This window comes from Sus scrofa, chromosome 9, assembly GCF_000003025.6.
Source record: "Sus scrofa isolate TJ Tabasco breed Duroc chromosome 9, Sscrofa11.1, whole genome shotgun sequence".
In the NCBI taxonomy this organism is placed as follows: domain Eukaryota; kingdom Metazoa; phylum Chordata; class Mammalia; order Artiodactyla; family Suidae; genus Sus; species Sus scrofa.
Window position 1 is genome coordinate 42086907 of NC_010451.4, and position 22756 is coordinate 42109662.

The 22756-nt window shown below is 40.5% G+C and overlaps 1 long non-coding RNA gene and 1 pseudogene across 11 annotated transcripts in view; one reads left to right on the forward strand and one right to left on the reverse strand.

The window, feature by feature from the left end:
• Positions 10701-22756, forward strand: part of LOC106504881 — a 54197-nt gene continuing 42141 nt past the window's right edge. For 7 of the 11 annotated variants that reach the window (XR_002335652.1, XR_001298814.2, XR_001298807.2 and 4 more), the window contains exons 1-3: positions 15793-16609; positions 17064-17598; positions 21313-21426. This is a non-coding gene — a long non-coding RNA (uncharacterized LOC106504881). Of the gene's footprint in view, positions 11829-13636; positions 14484-14610; positions 14642-15103; positions 15375-15792; positions 16610-17063; positions 17599-18153; positions 18210-21312; positions 21427-22756 lie in introns of those variants that run through there. The other 4 variants (XR_001298811.2, XR_001298812.2, XR_001298808.2 and 1 more) reach the window with 4 other exon arrangements.
• Positions 17605-22756, reverse strand: part of LOC100524035 — a 130632-nt pseudogene continuing 125480 nt past the window's right edge.

A 22756-nucleotide genomic window follows, 5' to 3' on the forward strand; every position in this document is an offset into this window, starting at 1 on the left:
TCTTCATTCTCTTGTGAAGATTCCCATGTACATATCATATAAATTCAGTGCAGTGAACATGCTTTTCTCCTGTTAATTTTCAGACTCAGCCAGGGACCTAAAGAGGGTCGAGGAAAACCTTTTCCTTCCCAACACCTGACAAACACGGTATTTGTGTTTCCCAGACTCCATCGTGTCTGGCTGTGGTCATGGGACTGAGTTGTCTGCTGTGGAACATGGACAAAGGTGGCGTGTGACATAGCCTAGCCTTTCCCTTATGGCCATGAGAGACCTCCTCTCTGTCCCCTTTTCTCTTCCCGCTTGTCGTAAACCAGATCAGGCAGCAGCCTAGCTTTGACCATGGAGGTGACGGCAATATCCTAACCCAGAGGTTTCTTAAAACTTCCTTGTGACATGGGCCCCTTTAGCGAAACCCTTGGATCTCTTCTCCAAATAATGTTTTTAACTACCTAAAATACATAGAATGATGACAAAAATAATTGTCAAGGCACAGTTATCAATATTTGAAATAATTGTTTATATAGTTTTTAAGCAATTCTTTATTAACACACTAAATAATAAGATATAGCAGCTAGGTCTAATATTTTATAACAATTGTTTTTCAGCCACCCCGGAGGCACATGGAATTCCTGAGCCGAGGATTGAACCCACAGTGACCTAAGCAGCTGCAGTGACAAGAGAACAGATCCTTAAACAGCTGTGCCACAAGAGAACTCCTGTAATAATTTTAAGTGATGTTACATGTGAGTGATATTTCCAGATTCTGTCAGAGCAAATATGATACAAAAATATCTGTGATTTCAATTGCTGATTTACTGTTTGTTGTTGTTGTTGTTGTTGTTTTTGGTCTTTTGACTTTTTAGGGCTGCACCCACAGAATATGGAGGTTCCCAGGCTAGGGGTCTAATCCGAGCTGCAGCCTCAGGCCTATGCCACAGCCACAGCAACGTGGGATCCGAGCCCTGTCTGCAACCTATACCACAGCTCACGGCAACACCGGATCCTTAACCCACTAAGCAAGGCCAGGAATCGAACCTGCAATCTCATAGTTCCTAGTCGGATTTGTTAACTACTGAGCCACACCAGGAACTCTGGCAGGTACTGTTAATGCTACTATGATTTGCGGAGAGGATTGAAGAGAGGATTGTACCTCATGTAGAAGCTAGTGGACATAAAGATGTAACTTTTTCGAGTTATGAGACTTTTTCAAGTTCACAGACTTTCCATAGTCTCTCCATAAGCCCCTATCAGGGCTCACTGACCCCACCTTAAGGACACTAGAGGATGACAGAACTCCCGTGATGAATGCCTTGCTTCCTTGCTGCCTTCAAGAAGCAGAAGCCCCCTGGACAGTTACGGGAGAGAGAAATAAACTCCTATCTTGTGTGAGTCATTGCCTTTTGGAATTTTTCTTTCCTCAGCAGTTTAGCCTACCTGCATCTACTCTTGAGGATCTCTTCAATTTATAGTCTTTTTTGCATCATCGCCTGCCTGATATAGTTATTACTAAGGCCTTGCTTAAGTATTTGGAGCAGTTTTTTTTTAAACTGTATTGCGGTATGATTTGCATACAATAAGAGGTGGCATGTGTCATGGCCTAGCCTTTCCCTTATGGCCATGAGAGACCTCCTCCATGGTTCTCTTCCCACTCGATGTAAACCACATCAGGCAGCAGCCTAGCTAAGAGTTCATGCATTTTCAAGTGCATAATTTTATGAGTATTAACAAATATGTACACCTGTGTAGAATCAATACATAGAATATTACCATTAACTCCAAAAGTTCCCTTATGCCATTTCCCAGTCATTTCTGTCCCCCTCCTTTCCACCTTATTATTTTTATAGTGTTTTTGTATCAGCACATAACCAGAACAAAGATGATTAGAAATGACCATACTGGGCAGCTTTGACTAACTCCCACTGTTAATTTCAGTATTTCACCATGTTTGATTAAATGTATGATGTTTGATGTGTATTTGCTATTTTTTAAATGCCTTCTATTAGATTAAGGAAGCTCTCATCTAATAATCAGTTTGTTAAGTGTTTTTTATCATTAATGGAAGTGGAATAATTGTCAAAGTCTTTTTCTGCTTTACTGAGGTGGTTACATAAATGTTCTCCTTTAAATATGTTCTAAAGCTAAGCATCACTATCTTGCTGGCTTAAGCCCAACTGGGTCATAATATATATTGCATTTTTATACCTAACTCTGTTGTACTGTTAATGGGAATACAAATGAACAAAAAATCATTTTTGAAAACAACATGGTGTCATTTTTTTATTTTTTTAAATTTTTTAATTTTTTTTTGTCTTTTTGCCATTTCTAGGGCCGCTCCCGCAGCATATGGAGGTTCCCAGGCTAGGGATCTAATCAGAGCTGTAGCCGCTGGCCTACACCAGAGCCACAGCAACACGGGATCTGAGCCGCATCTGCAACCTACACCACAGCTCACAGCAACACCGGATCCTTAACCCACTGATCGAGGCCAGGGATTGAACCTGCAACCTCATGGTTCCTAGGTGGATTCATTAACCACTGAGCCACGACAGGAACTCCCTAGTTGTTTTTTTTTTTTTTTTTTAATTGTATATACCTGTGTCCTAAGTTCAAGCAGTCTGATTTGGGCATATCACAGAGGACGTCTCAGTCAGGTCTGTGAGGAATCATGAACAAAATTTTATTTCAGTTGCTTATATATTTGTGTGTGTAGTTATAGAAAATTAGATAGCTTTTAATATGTATTATTATGAAATGGTTGATAGTGGTTCAGTGGGTTAAGAACTTGACATAGTGTCTGTAAGGATGTGGGTTTGATCCTTGGCCTCACTTACTGGGTTAAGGACCTGGCATTGCCACAAGCTGAGGTATCGGTCACAGATGTGGCTTGGATCCACTGTTGCTGTGGCTGTGGTGTAGGCCGGCAGCTGCAGCCCCAGTTCGACCCCTAGTCTGGACATTACCATATGCCTGGTTAAGAAAAATATAGTGGATGTCTAATGTGGGGACCCTGCAAGGTAGTTATAAGCAACTTACAGGACTTATATACAACGTGGAGGGCTCTTAAAAACAGTGCCAGGTGAAGAAAGTAAGAAATATGACAAATCTTCATCACAAAAATTATTTATGTAAATGACAAACACAACATGCACTGAAAGGGTAGACACATACAAACACACACAAAATACCCTCCTGCTTTTCTGTCATTGTTTATGCTGCATCCAGCTGCCCACCCGGGATGACGTGTGCCCGAGCCCATCCAAACTGCAGTCACACATTCCCGGCTTAGGACCCCCCTCTGCAGAATCCTTTCCCGAATAACTCTAGACCACGTTGATCTCTCATATTCTCAATTCCTGTGGCGTAGTTATACCTTTTCCACCCAGACAGTGTCACCCAGAAAACAAGGCAAAAAATAACATCAGTTGCAAGCCAATATTTCTGACATACTGCTTTCCTTTTCCAACTAGATGTTAGGCTGAGTGACTGTATATCTGCTCACTCCCTGTGGTGCCCTGGGTACTTTGGCTGGTTGGTTGTCAGACATATAATCTATCTTTACGAATTGTCAGTCAAAACCAGCCTGTCCTCATCAGGAAGAAAGATTTTGCTATTGGGTTTTTTTGTTTGTTTCCAACATTTTTCCTCTGAACTTTCCCTCTTTTCTTCCTTTCTCTTACTTAAGGGAAGCTATTGGCAGAGACACAGTCTTTCTAATTCCGTTTGCTTTGCTTTTTCCCCTCCCTCCGTAGAGAGTGGTGCAATTCCCCAGTTTTGCTTACTCACCTGTCTTAATGACTTCTCTACCTGGATAGTTAGAAAAGTCCCTGAGTTCTTAATCGGCTCTTGTGACTGTGGAAAACTCATTTTTTCTTGCTTATGAAGATGTTTATTTCCATCTATCTGTAGTCACTGTCACTTGTTTTTTATTTTCCTGGGGTATAGATTCGAAGAGACAATAAAACATAGTGCAATTAGATGGTATAATTCCGCAGGCTTTGCTAACTGGGTATCTCCCAGAAATTCTTTGAGATTCCTGTTTCTCTCCTCATACGTTGTTCAAGACCTTTGAGAATGGAAGTCACCTTCTTCTAAGACAGCTAAGATCCTTGTGGTCATACTGTAAAAATACTCCCAGTGGTGGTTCTACTCTTTGGTTAGACTTTCCTCTGAAAACCTTGGGTCTTTAGACGGCTCCAAATAAGAGCACATATTGTCTGTGGACACCATGTGGAGAACTGATGGATGGCTGAGTTATTTCTACCAGTTTGAAAAGGCTCTAATAAAAGGGGGCAAGAGTATTTGCTAAACAGGGTAGAGAAAAGGGGTGCAGTTAATTTTTCTGCTCTTCTCTCATGCCTCAGGCCCTTCCCCACCTGGCATCTTCAGTTTTGTCATGTGACGGTTATTCCAACTCTCTTTCTGTGCCAGGTTTCTAAGATTTGATTTCAAAGATCACAAGTGACATATATTCAGCAAACAGCCCTGACACAAAGCCTCTCAAACTATCTGTGGTGAAAGACATGTTATTTATTTATTTCCAAACTGTCAACCTCCATAGCTTTTGAAAACACAATGAAAACCTGCATGAATATCATGGCAATCTGAAACTGTCCAGAAAGCTTCAAATGCTTACTCTCAATTTCTGTACGTATCTTGAGGACCCATAGCAAGCAGTCCATGGATTGGCACACGAGCTGTATGTGTATGTGTGTGGACCGTTCTTTGGGAAGCAGTACCGGGGAGGGGAGGGGGTGCTGTGAAGAAAAAAGGGTGGTAGAAATACATTTTGGGACAGGGATTATAGTAGAAGTGTGAGAAGCATGAGCAAGTGGGGAGCATGAGAAGCCAGGGCAGGCTTTTCTGTGTGTTTTAATATTCTTATGTTCCTTTTGCCTATCATAGGCCTTTGGCATAAACAGATTACAGCAATATTTACTGTATTGATGAATTTGATACTGATAATCAAGAGTTATATCATTACACTGCACCATGCACACATTAATTCACTCATGTATTCATCCAGCATTTACTTCGTACCTATGAGGTTTTAGGTGCTAATGATTCAAACATGAATAAGAAAACATTATGCTCTTAAGAATCTCATAGTATAGTGATCCCAAGGCTGTAGTCTTTACAGCAAAATCAGGCTTGTCCTAGGACATCTCATCTTACCCAGAGCTCCACCTGCCTCCCAGTCGCTGTATTCTTGTGTCTAAACATTTCCTGAGGACAGTATACTCCTTCTGGTGACTCACGTTTTAGGTGCCAGATCTAGAGTGGGGATGTCCTCTTTTTTTTTCCTTTTAGGGCCTCACCTGTGGTATATGGAGGTTCCCAGGCTAGGGGTCAAATCAGAGCTGCTGCTGCCGGCCTCCGCCACAGCCACAGCAACACCAGATCTGAGCCATGTCTGCAACCTGCATCACAGCTCACAGCAACATCGGATCCTTAACCTACTGAACAAGGCCAGGGATCGAGCTTGCGTCCTCATGGATACTAGTTGGGTTCGTTACTGCAGAGCCACAGTGGGTACTCCTGACATGTCCTTGTTTTGATTCTTGATCCAGGAATACAGTCTGAGTAGAAGAAGCTGTTAGAGGTTAGCAAAATTAATTAGTTATTATCCTCTCAAGATTTCTTTATGTTAAAACAGATATTCCAGCATCCCCTTTGTTTTTATTTACTGTTTTCCCATGTCTTTCCTTTCAGCCTTTTTGTGCCATTGTGTCTCAGCTGTATCTTTTGAACAGCTTAAAAAACAATTTTATTTTTTTAATTCTAATTTATAAATCACTGACATTCATCCTGAAAATCTGGTCTATTTAAAGTTAATATGATTACTGTTAAGTTTGAATTTATATCCCCCATCTTTTTTCTCTTTATGTTTTCCATACTCTGTTTTTCCTCATATTTTCTGTCCTCTACTGCAATGATTTGACAAATAGACTTGTATTTTTTAGAGCAGTTTTATATTCACACAACTGAGCAGAGAGTACAGAGATTTTTCATATGCCCCATACCCCGACACATGCATACCTTCCCCTGGAACAATATCATGCACAGAGTGGTACATTGTTACAAATGATGAGCCTGCATTGACACATCATTATCACCCAGAGTCCATAGTTTGTGCTAGTTTTCACTCAGGGTGTTGTGCCTTCTGTGGGTTTTGACAAATGTATAATGACATATATCCATCATTTTAATAGTTTCACTGTCCTAAAAATCCAACTATTCATTACGCCGTCCTCCTAACTCTTGGTAACTACTAATCTTTTTACCATCTCAGTAGGTGAGCCTTTTTCAGAATATCACATAGTTGGAATCACTTAACGTGTAGTCTTTTCATATTGGCTTATTTCATATAGCAATTTGAACGTAAGTTTCCTCCATGCCTCATTATAGGTCATTTCTTTTTAGCTTTAAATAATATTCTTTAGTTGGGATATACCACAGTTTATTTATCCATTTACCTACAGGTGGACGCATGGTTGCTTTCAAATTTTAGAAATTATGAGCAAAACTGCTATAAATATCCATGTGTAGGTTTTTGGGTGGACATATGTTGTCAAATCATTTGGGTAAATACCAAGGAGTGTAACTGCTGGATCATATGGTAAGAGTATGTTTAGTGTTGTAAGAAACTACTAAACTGTTTTCCAAAGTGGCTGTACCACTTTGCTTTCCCACCAGCAATGAATGAAAGTTCTTGTTATTCCACATCTTCTCCAGCATTTGGTGTTGTCAATGTTTTGGATTTTGGCCATTCTAATGGGTATATTGTGGTAGCTCATTGCTTTTTTTTTTTTTTTCTTTAGTTCTCAATGCTGCTCATTGTTTTAATTTTCAATTTCCTTGTGATATCTGATGTTGAGCATCTTTTCATATGCTTTTTTGGCATCTGTGTATCTTCTTTTGTGAGGTGTATGTCCAGGTCTTTTGCCCACTTTTTAAACTGGAGTTTTTTTCTTATTGTTGAATTTTAAGAATTGTATGTATGTTTTGGATGTATGTTTTTTTTATCAAATGCGTCTTTTGCAAATATTTTCTCGCAGTCTGGGCTTATCTTCTCATTTACTTGATGATTATATTTTATGCTTTTTTCCCCTTAATAGTTTTGGAAGTTTTAACTATATTATAATTTATTATCTATACAGTTAATGACATATGTGTAGTTAGTGGAATTTTAAAATGTAATGCATTTTTAACATAACTGAAAACCTATATCTTTTGCTGTTCTTCTTTGATCCAAACCACTTAGCTCTCATTATCTTTTCATATATTACATTGCATTATTTTATCTAGTATTTACTTTGTTTTAAGTTATCCTAATTATTCACTATTATATAATTGTCTAATAGCATTTATTCATTAAACAAAATTTTTTACAGGCTTACCACTTGCCAGGCATTGTTCACATACATGTAAAAACAGCTTCTTTATGCCCTGGTGCCATCAGTTCCTAGGTATGTAGCTCAGAGTGTTGCTAAATGAGTGAATACGTCCACAGCATTGGGAGCAGTGCCTTGCACTTAGTTTAAGCTCTGCTTCACAGGAAACTGCAAAAATAGTGCAGAGAGGTTCTCTGTGCCCTTCATACAGATTTCCCCAATAGTCACAACTTACGTAACTATAGTACACCATTAAAACCAGTGATTTCACATTGGTGCACCATGTGTGCATAGTTGTAAGTCATTATATCATGTGTGTAGATTTGCATAACCACCCGTACAACCAAGAGATAGAACTGTTCCATCACCACAAAGATCTCTGTCAGGCTACCGCTTTATGTCCCTACCCATCTTCACCTCCTCTTCCTCCCTTCTCTCACCTCCGGTAATCATGACTCTGTTTTCTGTCTATACTTTTGTCATTTCGAGTGTGTTATGTGAATGGAATCCCACTGTAGTTGATGTCAGGAGATTGCCTTTTCACTTACCAAGGGGCGCTTGAGATCCCTCTGAGCTGTTGTCTATATCAGTGTTTACTCCTTTGCATGGCTGAGTAGCATTCTGCTGTATGGAGGTATCACCATTTGTATAACCATTCACCTGTTGAGGAACATTTTGGTTGTTTCCAGGTTTGGGGGTGTTCTAAATAAAGCTGCTAAAACCATCCTGGGTAGGTTTTTGTGTGAACATAAAACAGACAACTGTTCAGGGGGGCAGTACCCAATATTGCATCTGGGTTGTGTGGCAAGTGCACTTGCTTCTGACCTCTCTTTAGAGGAGGAATTTTGCTTTTTTAATATATAATACGATCACTGATAAATACAGACTTCTATTATCTTATTTTTTAAGTCCAATTACTATGCCTTTCTTGGTTTCTTCCCATTTCCCATTTAAAAAAATCAATTATTTCCTTTTTCACATTTTCTCTTTTCTGCTTTAAAATTAAATACTTATTTATGGGATGCTCTCTCTCTCTCTCTCTTTTTTTTTTTTTAAGCAGTAAGCTTAAACTTATAAGTTAGAAGGTGCACCTGGAACTTCATAGCATGTACAATTTGCCTATTGCTACATTGTTATCACTTAAAACTGTAGTAGTTTACTAGGACTGGGGTTCCTATTGTGGCTCAGTGGTTAACGAACCCGACTAGTATCCATGAGGAGGATGCGGGTTTGATTCCTGGCCTCACTCAGTGGGTTAAGGATATGGCATTGCTGTGAGCTGTGGTGTAGGTTGCAGATGCGGCTCATTTCCCACATTGCTGTGGCTGTGGTGTGGGCCAGCAGCTATAGCTCCGATTCAACCCCTAGCCAGGGAACGTCCATATGCCGTGGGTACGGGCCTAAAAAAACCCCCCAAAAATAGTTTATGAGGACCGCCATAACCAAATGCTACAGACAGAGTGGTGCGAACAACAGACATTGATCTCCCCTCAGTTCTGGAGGCTAGACATCCAAGATCAAAATGTCAGCAGAAATGGTTTCTTCTGAGGCCTCTCTCCTTGGTTTGCAGGGGACCACCTCCTTGCTCTGTCCTCACGTGGCCTTTGCTCCCTTTGTGTGCCTGTGCCTGGCATCCCTTCCTTTTCTTATAAAGACAGCAGTTCTGCCAGATTAGGACCTACCCAGAGAGCCTCATTTCAATTTAATCACCTCTTTAAAGACCGTGTTTCCAAATACCGTATTCTAAAGCGCTGGGGGTTGGGACTTCAACATGTGAATTTTTGGGGGACATGGTTCAGTCCATCAGACATGTTGATGTCATTTGCATTTCAGTGCTATTTATAGGTTCACATCCAGGCTCTCTCACCTACTAGCTCTGTGACAAATCCAAGTCACTGTGCTTTAGCATCATCAGTTTCCAAGTATATACCTCCTAGGTATATAGCATTAATGAATATATGTGCACCATTTAGAACACTTGCATTTAGCTTAAGCCCAGCAATTATTCCAGTTACTACATTCACCACCCATAGTACTAATATTTATGATTAAGTTTTACATATTCCTTTACCCACAACTACAGCAATATTGTTTCCTGCTTTCCTTAACCAATATTGCTTCTAAAGTCCACTCCTACTTACTGGATTCATTTCTCATCTTGTGAATTTTTCAGTAGTTCTTTCAGTAAGGGACAATATAGACTGACTAGGTTTATGCTTTGCCTCCACAAATATTTATGTAGTATAGTATTCTAACATGAAAAATATTTTTCTCATAGCTTTGAAGTCACCGTTCCATTTTCCTCTTGCCTCTAATATGGCTGATGAAATATCAGACACCAAAGTTAGTATCATTCTGGAACTTTTAGGATTTTTCTCTGTATCCTTGGTCTTATGAAAGGTATGTAGATCTTTTTATCTTCATCTTGCCTGATACTTTGAAGGACTCATGACTCTTTAGATCTGAGATCTATTATCTGTAAACTTTCCTTTCATAATTTTGATCTCACTTTTGTTTAATTCCCTATGCTGGAGGAATTCTTGGGTTATTATTTCATCTCTTCAGTTTATTGTTTTCATCTTGATTTGCTGTGTGTCCCTCAAGTTTTTCTTTATTTCATCTATTCCATGTTTAGTTTAATAAACATTGAGTTAATTCTAAGTATCTCATTTCACTCTGGAAAGTGTCTTTATTTTAAATTTCTAAACAACTTGATCTGTTTCCTTCTTCTGGTTGTTGTGCACAATGCCTTTCTTTCAATTGAGCCTTTTTCAAATGATTATTTTTGTTTGTGTTAGTCTTTGGATTTGAGATTTCCTGCTAGCCTCCTTGAAACTGTTGTGTTTATTGCAGTTTGTTTCTGGGAGAGTTGTTAGAAATATTACCTGGTGCTATGTGCCAATACCTGGTCTTTCAAGAGTCCAGACTGCTTTTTCTTCTTGGGTGTTATGCATGATACTGCTTTGTTTTTCCAACTCAAGCACATATGCTTTTGTATGAGGTGTGGCGGGCCGGGGTGGGGGTCGTACCTCCTGGCTTCTCTGTCAGTCGTTCCAGGGCCCCTTCCTGATCCTGGCGTATGAAATTCCGTGGCAGTCCAGTCGTGAACTCATCTTATACTCTAATTGCATACTTTAATCTCTTCTGATTTCAGTCTTTTAGGATTTCTCACATTCTCTGTTCTGTTGGCGGAAATTCTTCCCTTTTAGCATCATAATGAAGTTTTATTAATCTCCTTCCAGACATTTCTGTGGACTTATATAAGAGGTAAGGCTGCGGCATGTGCCAGCTCCACCATTTTGAATAAATTCCACAGTTTTTTTTTTTATCATCAACTTCCTACTTTATACTGTTAATTTCTTGTTATTTCTTTGTATTAATCATTTGTTTATCTTTTATCACTAGAGCCTTTTTGATATTATTACCCCATAGCTGGTAAACAAAAGGTTCTCAATAGAGGTCTTCACTTTTAAGGCAGAACTTCCTCATCTATAGAGTGGGATGTTTTAACAATACAAACGTTTTAGGATTTGTGGGGATTAAGTGTAAAATACATGCAGGTGTTTAGGAGTCCTTGAGTGTTTCCTTCACTCTTTGTCTCAGAAGAAATCTGTGAAATAAACTCACTGGGTCTCCTTACAATCTCTCTGGGTCCACCTTTACTCATCTCGGTAAGATTCACAGCCAAGAATAGAAATGCTCTCCTTTCAATTACTTCCCATCAAGGTAGGAAGAACGTTCTCTTTGGTATCAAGCATAAGTCCTGGTACTGTTGACATCTTCCAGTTTCCTGTGGTTCTAATGACTTTCCTGTGGTTCTGACTGCCTCTGTGATCTCTCATATTTGTTTACAATCCAGAAACAAGTTGACTTCACAGAAGTGCCTAACCCAGGACTCCTCCAGCTGTAGTTTCTAATTCATGCTAGTAGTTTCCATGCCAACTAAAGGATGAAAAACATCTAATGACTCATCTAGGGGTTCACCTAAGGGTAATCAAGCTGTCTAAGCCTCCAGGTTATACTGTTCTCTTTTCTTGGATCCATTCTCAGACTGATCCTTTTCAAACTCTCGTTCCAAGACACTTAAGTCACAAATGGTCTTCAGTGTTCAAGCTTTCACAATGAGAGAGACCCATAGCTCTTCAGAATGTACATTAAATCACAGAAAAAAAAAAAACAAAACCCAAACCCAGCAATTCCAGCAGAGTCCACGAGGACCAATCACTTTCTTAAGGAGTAGAGTCCTTACGTGGATGAGGAGCCAAAGAGCAGCAGAATCACATGGTTGACAGTTCCACGCGTGTGACATGAAGGGAGGAAGGAAGGTCTGGTTCTCCAGGAAAAGAGGGGCTGTGTTACGAGAAGCAGGAGTATTGTTCAGGACGGAAACGACCCGAGTTCATACAAGAGGCAATACAGATGAAGGCAGATGAGAGAGTGAGTCATATTTCCTGTCAATAATCTGTTGTCTCTCTCTGTATCTTGAAGGAAGCTTACTTTGAAACTTTGCTTTCTCCCCATGTGAGTCGAATAGGATGCTTATTTACTCTATTTATTTAGTCCCAATCTTTTATGTCATGCCTGCAGTTGCATGCTTGGAAATAACTGGAAGTCCAGGTGTAATCTGTCCACTCTTCTGGTCTGGGGTTGTTTGTAAGTGAGAAAGAAATATCCCCTGCCCTCATGCAATGTATGATTTCGTTTAAGTGTTGTCTGTGTTATCAGACACATCTAGAATTATTTAACATGATATAACATGATCGCCCTGTGAGAACAGTGCTGTGAGTGTGCAGAAGAGGGAGGGGTTGAGTGCGACCATATGAATCTGGATCTTGAAGGATGACTGAAATCTCTATAATTGGAAAAAGCTGTGAAGGATGTGCTTTCCATTAAAAAAGAACAGTTTACACAGTGAATTGAGTAGCATTGAGTAGAGCAGATAAAAATCACATATCCAACCTTGGAGTTCCCACTGCTGGGCAGTGGGTTAAGGATACATTGCTATCGCTGTGGTAGACCGATTCAATCCCTGGCCCAGTGTACTGGGGTAAAGATCCGGCATTGCTACAGCTGGGATGTAGGTCACATCTCCTGCTCAGATTCAGTGCCTGGCCTGGGAACTTTCATATGCCTTGGGGTGGCCGAAAAAAAAAATATATACAGCCTAACTTCACGAGAGCATTTTTTTTTTCTTTGTCAACCTATGCCACAGCTGTGGCAACACTGGATCCTTAACCTACTGAGCCTGGCTAGGAATGGAACTGGTACCTCCCTAGAGACAAAGCTGTATCATTAACCCACTATGCCACAGTGAGAACTCCATGATTGTGACACGTAATCATATGAAAAGAGAATATGGCCAAATTAATGGGGAGTTGGAGAGACCTCCATCTAGAGTGTGTGCTCAGGAAGAATGATTTCTCAGGTGGTAACTGACCTGAGATTGGAAGACAGCCTTCTGGGTCATTGAAAAGGAATTTAGAAGCCATTGAAAGATTTTACCTCTGGATATGAAATAATCTGATTTACGTTTTAAAAGATCAGCCTGGCTACTGTGTAGAGAATGACTTGTAGAAGTTTCAAACTTATAAGCACAAAGACCAGTCATTGCCTAAGTCCAGAAAAGGGGTGGTGTAGCTTGTCTGGGATGGTAGCAATGGAAATAGAGAAGAGACAGATTTTCTACATGTATTTTAATTATTTACTTTTTTTTTTTTTTGTCTTTTGTCTTTTGTTGTTGTTGTTGTTGCTATTTCTTGGGCCGCTCCCCAGCATATGGAGGTTCCCAGGCTAGGGGTCTAATCAGAGCTGTAGCTACCAGGCTACGCCAGAGCCACAGCAACACGGGATCCGAGCCGCATCTGCAACGTACACCACAGCTCACGGCAACGCCGGATCGTTAACCCACTGAGCAAGGGCAGGGACCGAACCCGCAACCTCATGGTTCCTAGTCGGATTCGTTAACCACTGCGCCACGACAGGAACTCCTACATGTATTTTAAGAAAATAAGGAAGGACTTTAGAATGAGTGAGAGGAGTGGATGAATCAAGGATAGCCGCTGGTTACTATATGGACCTTGCCAACATTTTTTGAATTGGAGAAGACTGGGGACAAATGTGTGTGGGGATACAAATCAAGAATTCCGTCTCGATCATGTTGAGTTTAAGATGACTCCTAGATAGGTAAAATGAGAGTGGAGTAGGCAATGAGATTTCTTTTTCTTTTTCTTTTGTCCTGCCCACAGCATGAAGATGTTCCAGGGCCAGGGAAGGAACCCATGCCAAAGCAGTAACCCAGGCCACAGCAGGGACGATACCAGATCTTTAACCCACTGAGCCACCGGGGAACTCTGGCAATGGAGAGATCAGAGCTGGAGACAGATACGTAGAAGTGGTTGCATACAGGTGGTTATGTAAAGTAGAGAGCAGCTATCACCCCGAATGAGAGTGCAGATAAATCAAAGCAGATGGTAGGGCTCAATCCCAGGGTATTCCAAACATAGAGGCCAAGTGGTGGAGTTGGCAAATGAGAGTGGGAAGGAGTCTCTAGGGAGGCAGGAGGCAAGCACAGAGAAAGTTGTGTCCCACAAAGGAAAGCGAGAGTTTGAATAAAGAAGGTGTATTCAACTTGGTTAAATGCTACTGAGAGGCTAAAAGGGATAAAGACAGAGAAGTAGCCATTGGGCTGGACGACATGAAAGTGACCTTAACAGGAGCAGTGTAGAACACAAGCCCAACTGGAATGTGTTGTAACAGAGAAGAAGAGGTAATGAGGACATTTTCAAGAGGGTTTTGTGCCAAGGGGAGAAGATACGTGACAGTATCTGAAAAGAAATGTAGTGTCAGGGGATATACATTATATGTATGCAAACATGTGAAGGCCTCCTGCCTGCACAGGCACTGATTCTTTCTGCAGGTCCCTGGGCTGCTGGCCTGAGCCGGCCCCTCACCCACTTTGCATGCTGACCACTGCACCCGCGCCAATTACAGAGGTGGCTTTCTACTTGCCCAGCAACTGCAGACCAGCCATGCCCAGGGCAAACCAGCAATGTTGTCTGCCACCCAGTGGCTGAACTGCGCCTCCCTAGCAAGGTGTGAACTGCAGTCCCGAGGGAGGGCCCCTGCCCGGTTGCTCTGTCCTTGGATACCCTCCTGCTTCCCTAAGGACTGTATCTTATAGTCACTCATTTATCAGACTGTAATTTCTTTTTCTTTTAAGGACTGCACCTGAAGACTACAGAAGTTCCCAGGTGAGGGATTAAATCGGAGCTGCAGCTGCCAGCCTATGCCACAGCCACAGCTCTGGATCAGTGTCTGTGACCTATACCATGGCTCACCACAACACTGGATCCTCAACCCACTGAACGGGGCCAGGGATCAAACCTGTGTCCTCATGGATACCAGTCGGGTTCATAACCTGCTGAGCCACAATGGTAACTCCCCAGAGTGCAATAATTTTTAATATCAGACTTCCCCTCTTTAGTCACTGCGTGATTACTGTCTCCTAATTGGATCCAGACGATACAGTGACGAGAGAGTTTAAGTGCAAGAATTCAGCACCAACTAGTACTTAGACTTTACCACTTTTTGAAACCTCCTCCTTGGAAAGATCCTCGTATATGTAATTCATAATCTTCTGAGTATACGCTTTAACATGCTTGCCTCTTGATAGTTATTTCCCTTGGAAATGTTTACCTCTTTGTTTCCTTTAGGAGTATTTATCCATCTTGTCTAAGAATCCATTCTGGCTGAAAGGGTGTGTGCCCATCATTTTTACTCGTTTCTTCCATCGGAAAGGCCAACTTGCACTTGCTGTGTACATACTGGACTGGGCGAGCATCTCCGACAGAACATGACCCATCAAACATCAGGCAGACATGGCAAGTTGCCTCTGTGTTTTTAATGATTCATTTTGGGAAGAACCGAAAACCTTCCATGGATTTCCCCAGAAAGTGCTAACTTCTGAGAGCCGTCGTTCAGAAGGTATTATTCTGAGCTTACCTCCTATCCTTTTAGGGTGTTCACATTACAAATATTTCTCATTTTTCCTTTTTTTAAAAAAACCTCTCCATCACATCTAATTTTTGTCCCTCTTCTAAAATGATAGTCCTCTGTGTTCTTTAAAAAAAACCCTGCCCCTTTAGCAAGACCTTCGGTGACCCTTATCCACCCTTACCCATTTGGAGAGTGGTAATGGAAAGTCACTCTATTAATGGAAAACAGATGCTGTTCCAGGTTTCCATGGTTTCACAACTCGTTCATTCTGACCTTAGCAATTGTAGCAGTGTGCCTGAGTGGCGCTATCAGTCCCCGTCCCCTCCCTCTTCTATTCTTCTCTCTCTCCCAGTCCTTCCCTCTCCCCTCTTCCTCCCGTTTTCTTCCCCTATTTCCTTTTCGTCTTCCTCCCCTCTTCTCTTTCCCACCCTCTTATTTTCTTTCCTTCCTTTCCTCCCTCCCTCCCTTCTTCCACTACCTTCCAATTATAATTAGGATAGCGTTCAAACTCCTTGCCATGGGCTGCAAAGACCACACGCATATGATCTGGCTGCACCTTGCTCGTTAACTTTTCCCTCCATATTTCTCAGGCAATGCTCCAGGCATAACAGTCTCTTGTTCTGTAAATAAACCATCATATCTCAGGGATTAGGCACTTTGCTGTTCTGTCTTTAGGATCTCTGACTCCCTTTGTCTCGTGGATGCCTCCTTTCCACTGTTTTGATCTTCCTTGCAACGTGTTCTCCTCTGAAACCCTCTTCCAACTGCTCTAGTTCTGTCCATCACAGCCTTGCTGTCACTCTCTTTCATAGTTCCCTGTTATATACTTTGTTCATAGTACTTTAGTAGTGTGGGGTAATTTTATACATTTTTAAAAATATTTTTCCTTTATTCCAATATAAATTCTTTGGCGGCAGAGAATTCATGTGCCTTTTTAAAATTTTCTTTTGGCCGTACCCACACCATGTGGAAGTTCCTGGACAAGGGATTGAACCCAGCCCACAGCAGTGACAATGCCAGATCCTTAACCTCTAAGCTACCAGGGAATTCCCCATGTGCCTTTTTGACCGCTGTATCTTTAAAGGCTAGAATAGTTCCTGGCACGGAAAGGGACTTAGCAAATGTTTTTGACCATCTGAGTGTTTACTGGGCACTGACCTGTGAGTGGTGGTTCATGGGCAAATGAGTGGAAACGTTATTATCCCTTGTCCAGAGGAAACTGGGTAAGTAGATTTAAGATGTTCCTATTATAATTGTTTTTCCTAGATGCAGCAAGAGTAGGTCGGGGGTTCAGTGATATCTGGGGCATGTTTTAGAGGGAAAAATTAAGGAAGGTAATATATTCCAAAATTATATTTGGAATATAATACCAAATTTCTTGATAATCACCCTAGTCAATTGAAATTCTCATACTCTTTTTTGGTCAAGTTTGGGGAGGTCTATTCAAATGCAAGTGAGAGTGATTAAAATATTAACCCATATGTGTAGATTATAGTAACCAGTGTTGGTGAATATCTACATAATAGCCCTCAAGCATGTTTTAAGCAGTTGAACTTTTTTCAAATCAAAAGCGCACCCGGAAGCCCGAGTAGGTCAAAATGGCTGATATTCTGGCTGAAGTGGGATGGAAAAACTTGAACCCTGCTCACCAAGCATGTCTAACTCCTGTCCCTCCAGGCAGTACCAGAAGCACCACCTGTGGCACCCAGAGCTGCTCAGAGGAAGGTCTGAAAATCACAAACCTCAGACTAACCCCTTCATTTGAGAAACTGGGGCCCAGAGGGCTGAAGTGACTTTTGCAGTGTCATGAAATTGTCAACCAAAGGACTGAATCCCAGCGCACTGTGCTTTCAGCTGTTTTACCCTATATTCCTGAAGGATGAGTTCTATAGAATAGATTAGCTCCTATCAGTGGGTAGCCCTCTAGGGAGAGAACTGTCAGAGGGTTTTGTTCACACCTTGTTTCAAATGCTGCTGCTCCTTCAGGACTGTGGACACGGAGACCTGCTTCCTAAGACTTCCCTCCCCACTTGGCAATCATCTTGAATTTGTATTAGAAGTAAGGAAATGGGACTGCTTTCTCCAAATATTTATAATGACTTTATTGCTCTGAATTGCCACACATCAGAGAGAACTTTTAACCATTAGGGGTCTTGACTTCCTATTTGTGAAAAGTGGAGTGACTCTGATCAAGAAGGCTCAACTCCTTTTGGTAAGTACTTTTATGTTTATTTTCAAGTAGAAGCCCAAGTTATAAATAACTGATTTGGTTGAACTGCTGGATAACGGATCAGCCACAATGCAGCTTTTCTCTTACTAATTAAGAGTTCAGAACCAACAGCATCTGGCATGATAGCAAACACTTAATAGATGCTTTTAATTAAGTACATACATTTCAGAGATAAAATTTATTTGCTAGATAACATGTAACAATATATGAATCTGATTTTTGACTACAGATTGAGGTGGGTGGACATTATTTGTGCCGTAAGCAATGGTTATATCCCAGGCATCAATAATACTGATGCTGAGATTCTGGAAAATGCCCTTTATGGCAAGATACTGAATGTAACCATGGAAGTCACTAAATCTCTCCACATCATTGTGCATCTCCCTGATGGCAGCCATAGTGTCTGAGCTTCTCACAAGGAGGTGCTGCACTGCATGACAGACACTGAGGGCTCTTGGGATAAAAACATCAATGGGAAGCGGTCTGAAATGCTGGCCCAGAGAAATAACAATGATATAGTGTTTTTTTCTTCTCCAGTTCTGTCAATGACCTGGGCAATGTACTCAATCTCTTTGAAAAGATCCAATCAAGAGGTAACCATGTTTTTTGCCATTGGACGTGGATTTTTAAAAAAATTTTTTATTACTCAAATGAATTTATCACATCTGTAGTTGTATAATGATCATAACAATCTGATTTCTCAGGATTTCCATCCCACAGCCCAGGCACATCCCCCCACCCCCCCAAACTGTCTCCTCCGGAGACCGTAAGTTTTTCAATGTCTGAGTCAGCATCTGTTCTGCAAAGAAGTTCCATCTGTCCTTTTTTCAGATTCCACATGTCAGTGAAAGCATTGGATGTTGGTGTCTCATTGTATGGCTGACTTCACTTAGCATGATAGTTTCTAGGTCCATCCATGTTGCAAAAAATGCTGGTATTTCGTTCTTTTTAATGGCTGAGTAATATTCCATTGTGTATTTGTACCAGATCTTCTTGATCCGCTCCTCTGTGAATGGACATTTAGGTTGTTTCCATGTCTTGGCTATTGAAAAGAGTGCTACAATGAACATCGGAGTACATGTGTCTTTTTGATTTGTGGTTTTCTCTGGGTAGATGCCCAGGAGTGTGATTGCTGGATCAAATGGTGGTTCTATGTTTAGTTTTCTGAGAAATCTCCATACTGCTTTCCACAGTGGTTGCACCAATTTGCAATCCCACCAACAGTGTACTAGGGTTCCTTTTTCTGCACACCCTCTCCAGCACTTATTGTTTGTAGACTTTTGGATGATGGCCATTCTGACTGGTGTAAGGTGGTACACCTCAGAGTGGTTTTGATTTGCATCTCTCTAATGAGTGATGTTGAACATCTTTTCATTTGTTTCTTGGCCATCTGTATGTCTTCTTTGGAGAATTGTTTGTTTAGATCTTCTGCCCATTTTTTGATAGGCTTGTTTGTTTTTTTGGTATGGAGCTGCAGAAGTTGTTTATAAATTTTGGAGATTAATCCCTTGTCAGTTGATTCACTTTCAAAGCTTTTCTCCCATTCTGTGGGTTGTCTTTTTGTGTTGTTTAGGTTTTCCTCTGCTGTGCAGAAACTTTGAAGTTTGAGTAGGTCCCATTTGTTTATTTTTGTTTTTATTGTCAATACTTTGATAGGTGGATCTGAGAAGATGTTGCTGTCGTTTGTGTCAGAGAGTGTTTGGCCTGTGTTTTCCTCTAGGAGTTTTATAGTGTCTGGTCTTATATCTAGGTCTTTAATCCATTTTGAGTTTATTTTTGTGTATGGTGTTAGGGAGTGTTCTAATTTCATTCTTTTCCATGTGGCTGTCCAGTTTTCCCAGCACCACTTATTGAACAAGCTGTCCTTTCTCCATTGTATATTCTTGCCTCCTTTGTCATAGATTAGTTGGCTGTAGGTGCATGGGTTTAATTCTGGGCTTTCTATCCTGTTCCACTGATCTATATTTCTGTCTTTGTGCCAGTACCATGCGGTTTTGACGACTGTTGCTTGTAGTATAGTCTGAAGTCTGGGAGCCTGATTCCTCCAGCTCCATTTTTCTTTTTCAGGATGTCTTTAGCTATTCTGGGTATTTTGTGCTTCCAAACAAACTTTAAAATATTTTGTTCGAGTTCTGTGAAAAATGTCCTTGGTAATTTGATAGGGATTGCATTGAATCTGTAGTTTGCCTTAGGTAGTATAATCATTTTGGTAATAGTAACCCTTCCAACCCACGAGCATGGTATATCTTTCCATCTATTTGTGTCATCTTTGATTTCTTTCATCAGTGTGGATGTGGATGTTCTTATCCAAGTCCACAGCAAGTTGGTGCTGAAATTTTCCAAAACCATGCAGATCCACTGACTTCAGGGCTGATGACAAATAGGCAACCCTACCATGAAAGGAAAATAAAGTTATCCAGATCATAAAAACAGAAGAAAAGATTGGGTGTTTATAATTAAATAAATTAATCATGGGTGATTTATTAGCAGTTTTAATGAGAAAGAGTTTGAAGATTATTGAGCAGCCAAAGGATATTACACAACTAAGAAATTATTACTATGGAAAAAATAAATAACCTAAGAGAAAAGAAATATCTGCCCTTTGTAGGGCCATGTAGAACCAAATGGGTGGGGGATGGTAAGTGGTAAAGGAACTTCATTGGAAGATGAGGTAGTCACTTTTATAGGTATTACTAAAAATGCACATATGAAGAAACATTTTCTTACCTCTAAACTCATTTGAAGATAGAAAAGGTACTAAATGATATCTTTCAAAGAAAAGTAAACCCATTTTCCCAGGTTCTCTGTTAAGTTCCCTTAAGACTGGAATCATATTCTATGCTTCTGTGTTTCTTTTACATATTCATGAAATGGTACTGGTTACATCATCTATAATACGAGTATTGACTATTAATTTGTGACATACTTTATAGTTTGCAAAGCATTTGTTACAATGCATTAATCTACTTCAAAGCCATACATATAGGCATTTGTGTATATACATACATATGTAAATTTAATTGCCACATTATAAAAAAGAGAATCCAGAGATGAAATGACCTGCTCAAGATTACACAGCTAGTAAATGACAGAATCTGTGTTTAAACTTGAAGTAGTTCCCAATTCTTATGAAAGTAGTCTACCCAATCTTAAAACTGTTGAAAAGAAGAAAAAAATGAATAAAGTGAAGTCCCTCCATTTTTCATATTAATTAGGCCTTTATCAGACTATCAAAGATATCTGATAAAGTCACATAACATGTGCCATCTTAGAAGTAAGGGACTGCATTTGAAATCTTAACCTGGTGAAGTTTGAAAATGGTGATACTGGAGGACAATGGCAGAATTTTTTTCTTCATTCTATTTCCTGTCTATTTCACTTTCCTTTCCCAAAGCACACAATGGTCATGCAATTTTAACAAAACGTGCAACAAATGTTTTGCTACCGCAATTTAAAAAGTCAGTGAAGAGACTAGATAACTCATTTATGCAGTACTTTCTATAAACTAAGAGACCCATGGTTACAGAATGTAATGCCAGAGGTTATCACCAGACCCTTAATTTTGTAGATGAGGGACCTGAGGTCTGCAGGAGTTTAGTCATTCACCAGAGGTCACAATTTTCCCTTCTGTGGGAGGGGATCCAGGGCCCTGTTGACTTTTTCCTTTTTTACTGGGAGAATTTGCTTACTCTCTAGGTTGGAGATCACAGGAATGGCATCATGTCATGATGGCCATAGGGGAGCCACACCAGCTGTACTGTCCCCAGTGGAAAGAGCCAGGACCCAGGACAGGCAGTGACAGCTTCCCAGGTAAGAGTGCTAAGATCTACTAGTGGATTCTGGGTGATTATTGATACAGTCTTGGTTTAGTAAAAGGAGCAAGTGGATTAGAATTCTAGCACAATAGAGTCTAGCTCCAACTCCAGTACAAACTAAGGATACTCACTGCAGTAGCTATGGTTTGCTGGGTGCTTCTAAGTGCCTATGTGCCTTGTAATGTGTTAGATATTTTATATAACCATTACATCATTTAATCCTCATAACAACCACTCCTTTCTCCCCTTGAAATGAAAAAGAAGGTTCTGAAAGGGATATGAATAATAGCTTAGACAGAGACATACTGTTGATACTACTTTTGAAGTATTCCGTCCACTGGTGGGCCATGGAATCTCCCATAAGGTATATGAATTTTCCTTTCAGGCATTCTTTCACTTTGATTGGAGCCAAACTACAGGAGACAGGATTCCATGTGTCTTTCCAGACACATCCACTGGGGATTGTGGATACCGTTCTAAATGCGCATTTCTTTTTCATTGGAACTATCTTTTCTGCTAAAGAATCAATAAGATAAGGTCTTCTAAAATATCACTTTATCCATGAGTATTTATTAAGACACTTACTATATTTTCTAAGTATCCTTTTTGCCTTTCTTTTTTGGCTATGCCTGCAGCATATGAATGTTCCCAGGCCAGGGATCAAATCCGAGCCTCAGCTGTGACCTATGCCACAGTGGCAGTGACACGGGATCCTTAGCCCACTGCGCCACAATAGGAATTCCCTAAATATCCTTTTAATAAACGTGAGGGTGTACAAAAGCCTTATTGAAGCAGCAGCTTCTTAATGGAAAAGGTATTTTTCAGAAAAAATTTTTCTGACATGAATTTTCTAAATGCTGCTCATTAGTGTTCGTTATAGAGAAGATGTTTTCTCCCTGAACAAAAAGGCCTTCTGGGTAAAATTTAAGTATTTGCCTTCTTATGAAAGTAAAGACATCAATTCTTGCTTAGTAATGAAAACTCAGTTATCTTGTCATTTTATCCCACTTTAAGACATACTGTCCTAGTGTCTTAGATGCCACCATCAGACTGTAGATAACTTCCAAGTCAAGTACAGGGTGATATAAAAAAAAAAAAATTAACTTAAATTTTTTTTTTTTTTTGGTCTTTTTAGGGCTGCACCCATGGCATATGGAAATTCCCAGGCTAGGGAATGAATCAGAGCTGCAGCCACCGGCGTACACCACAGCCATAGCCACACTGGATCCAAGCCACGTCTGCGCCCTACATCATGGTTCACGGCAATGCTGGATCCTTAATCCACTGAGAGAGGCCAGGAATTGAACCCACATCCTCATGGATAC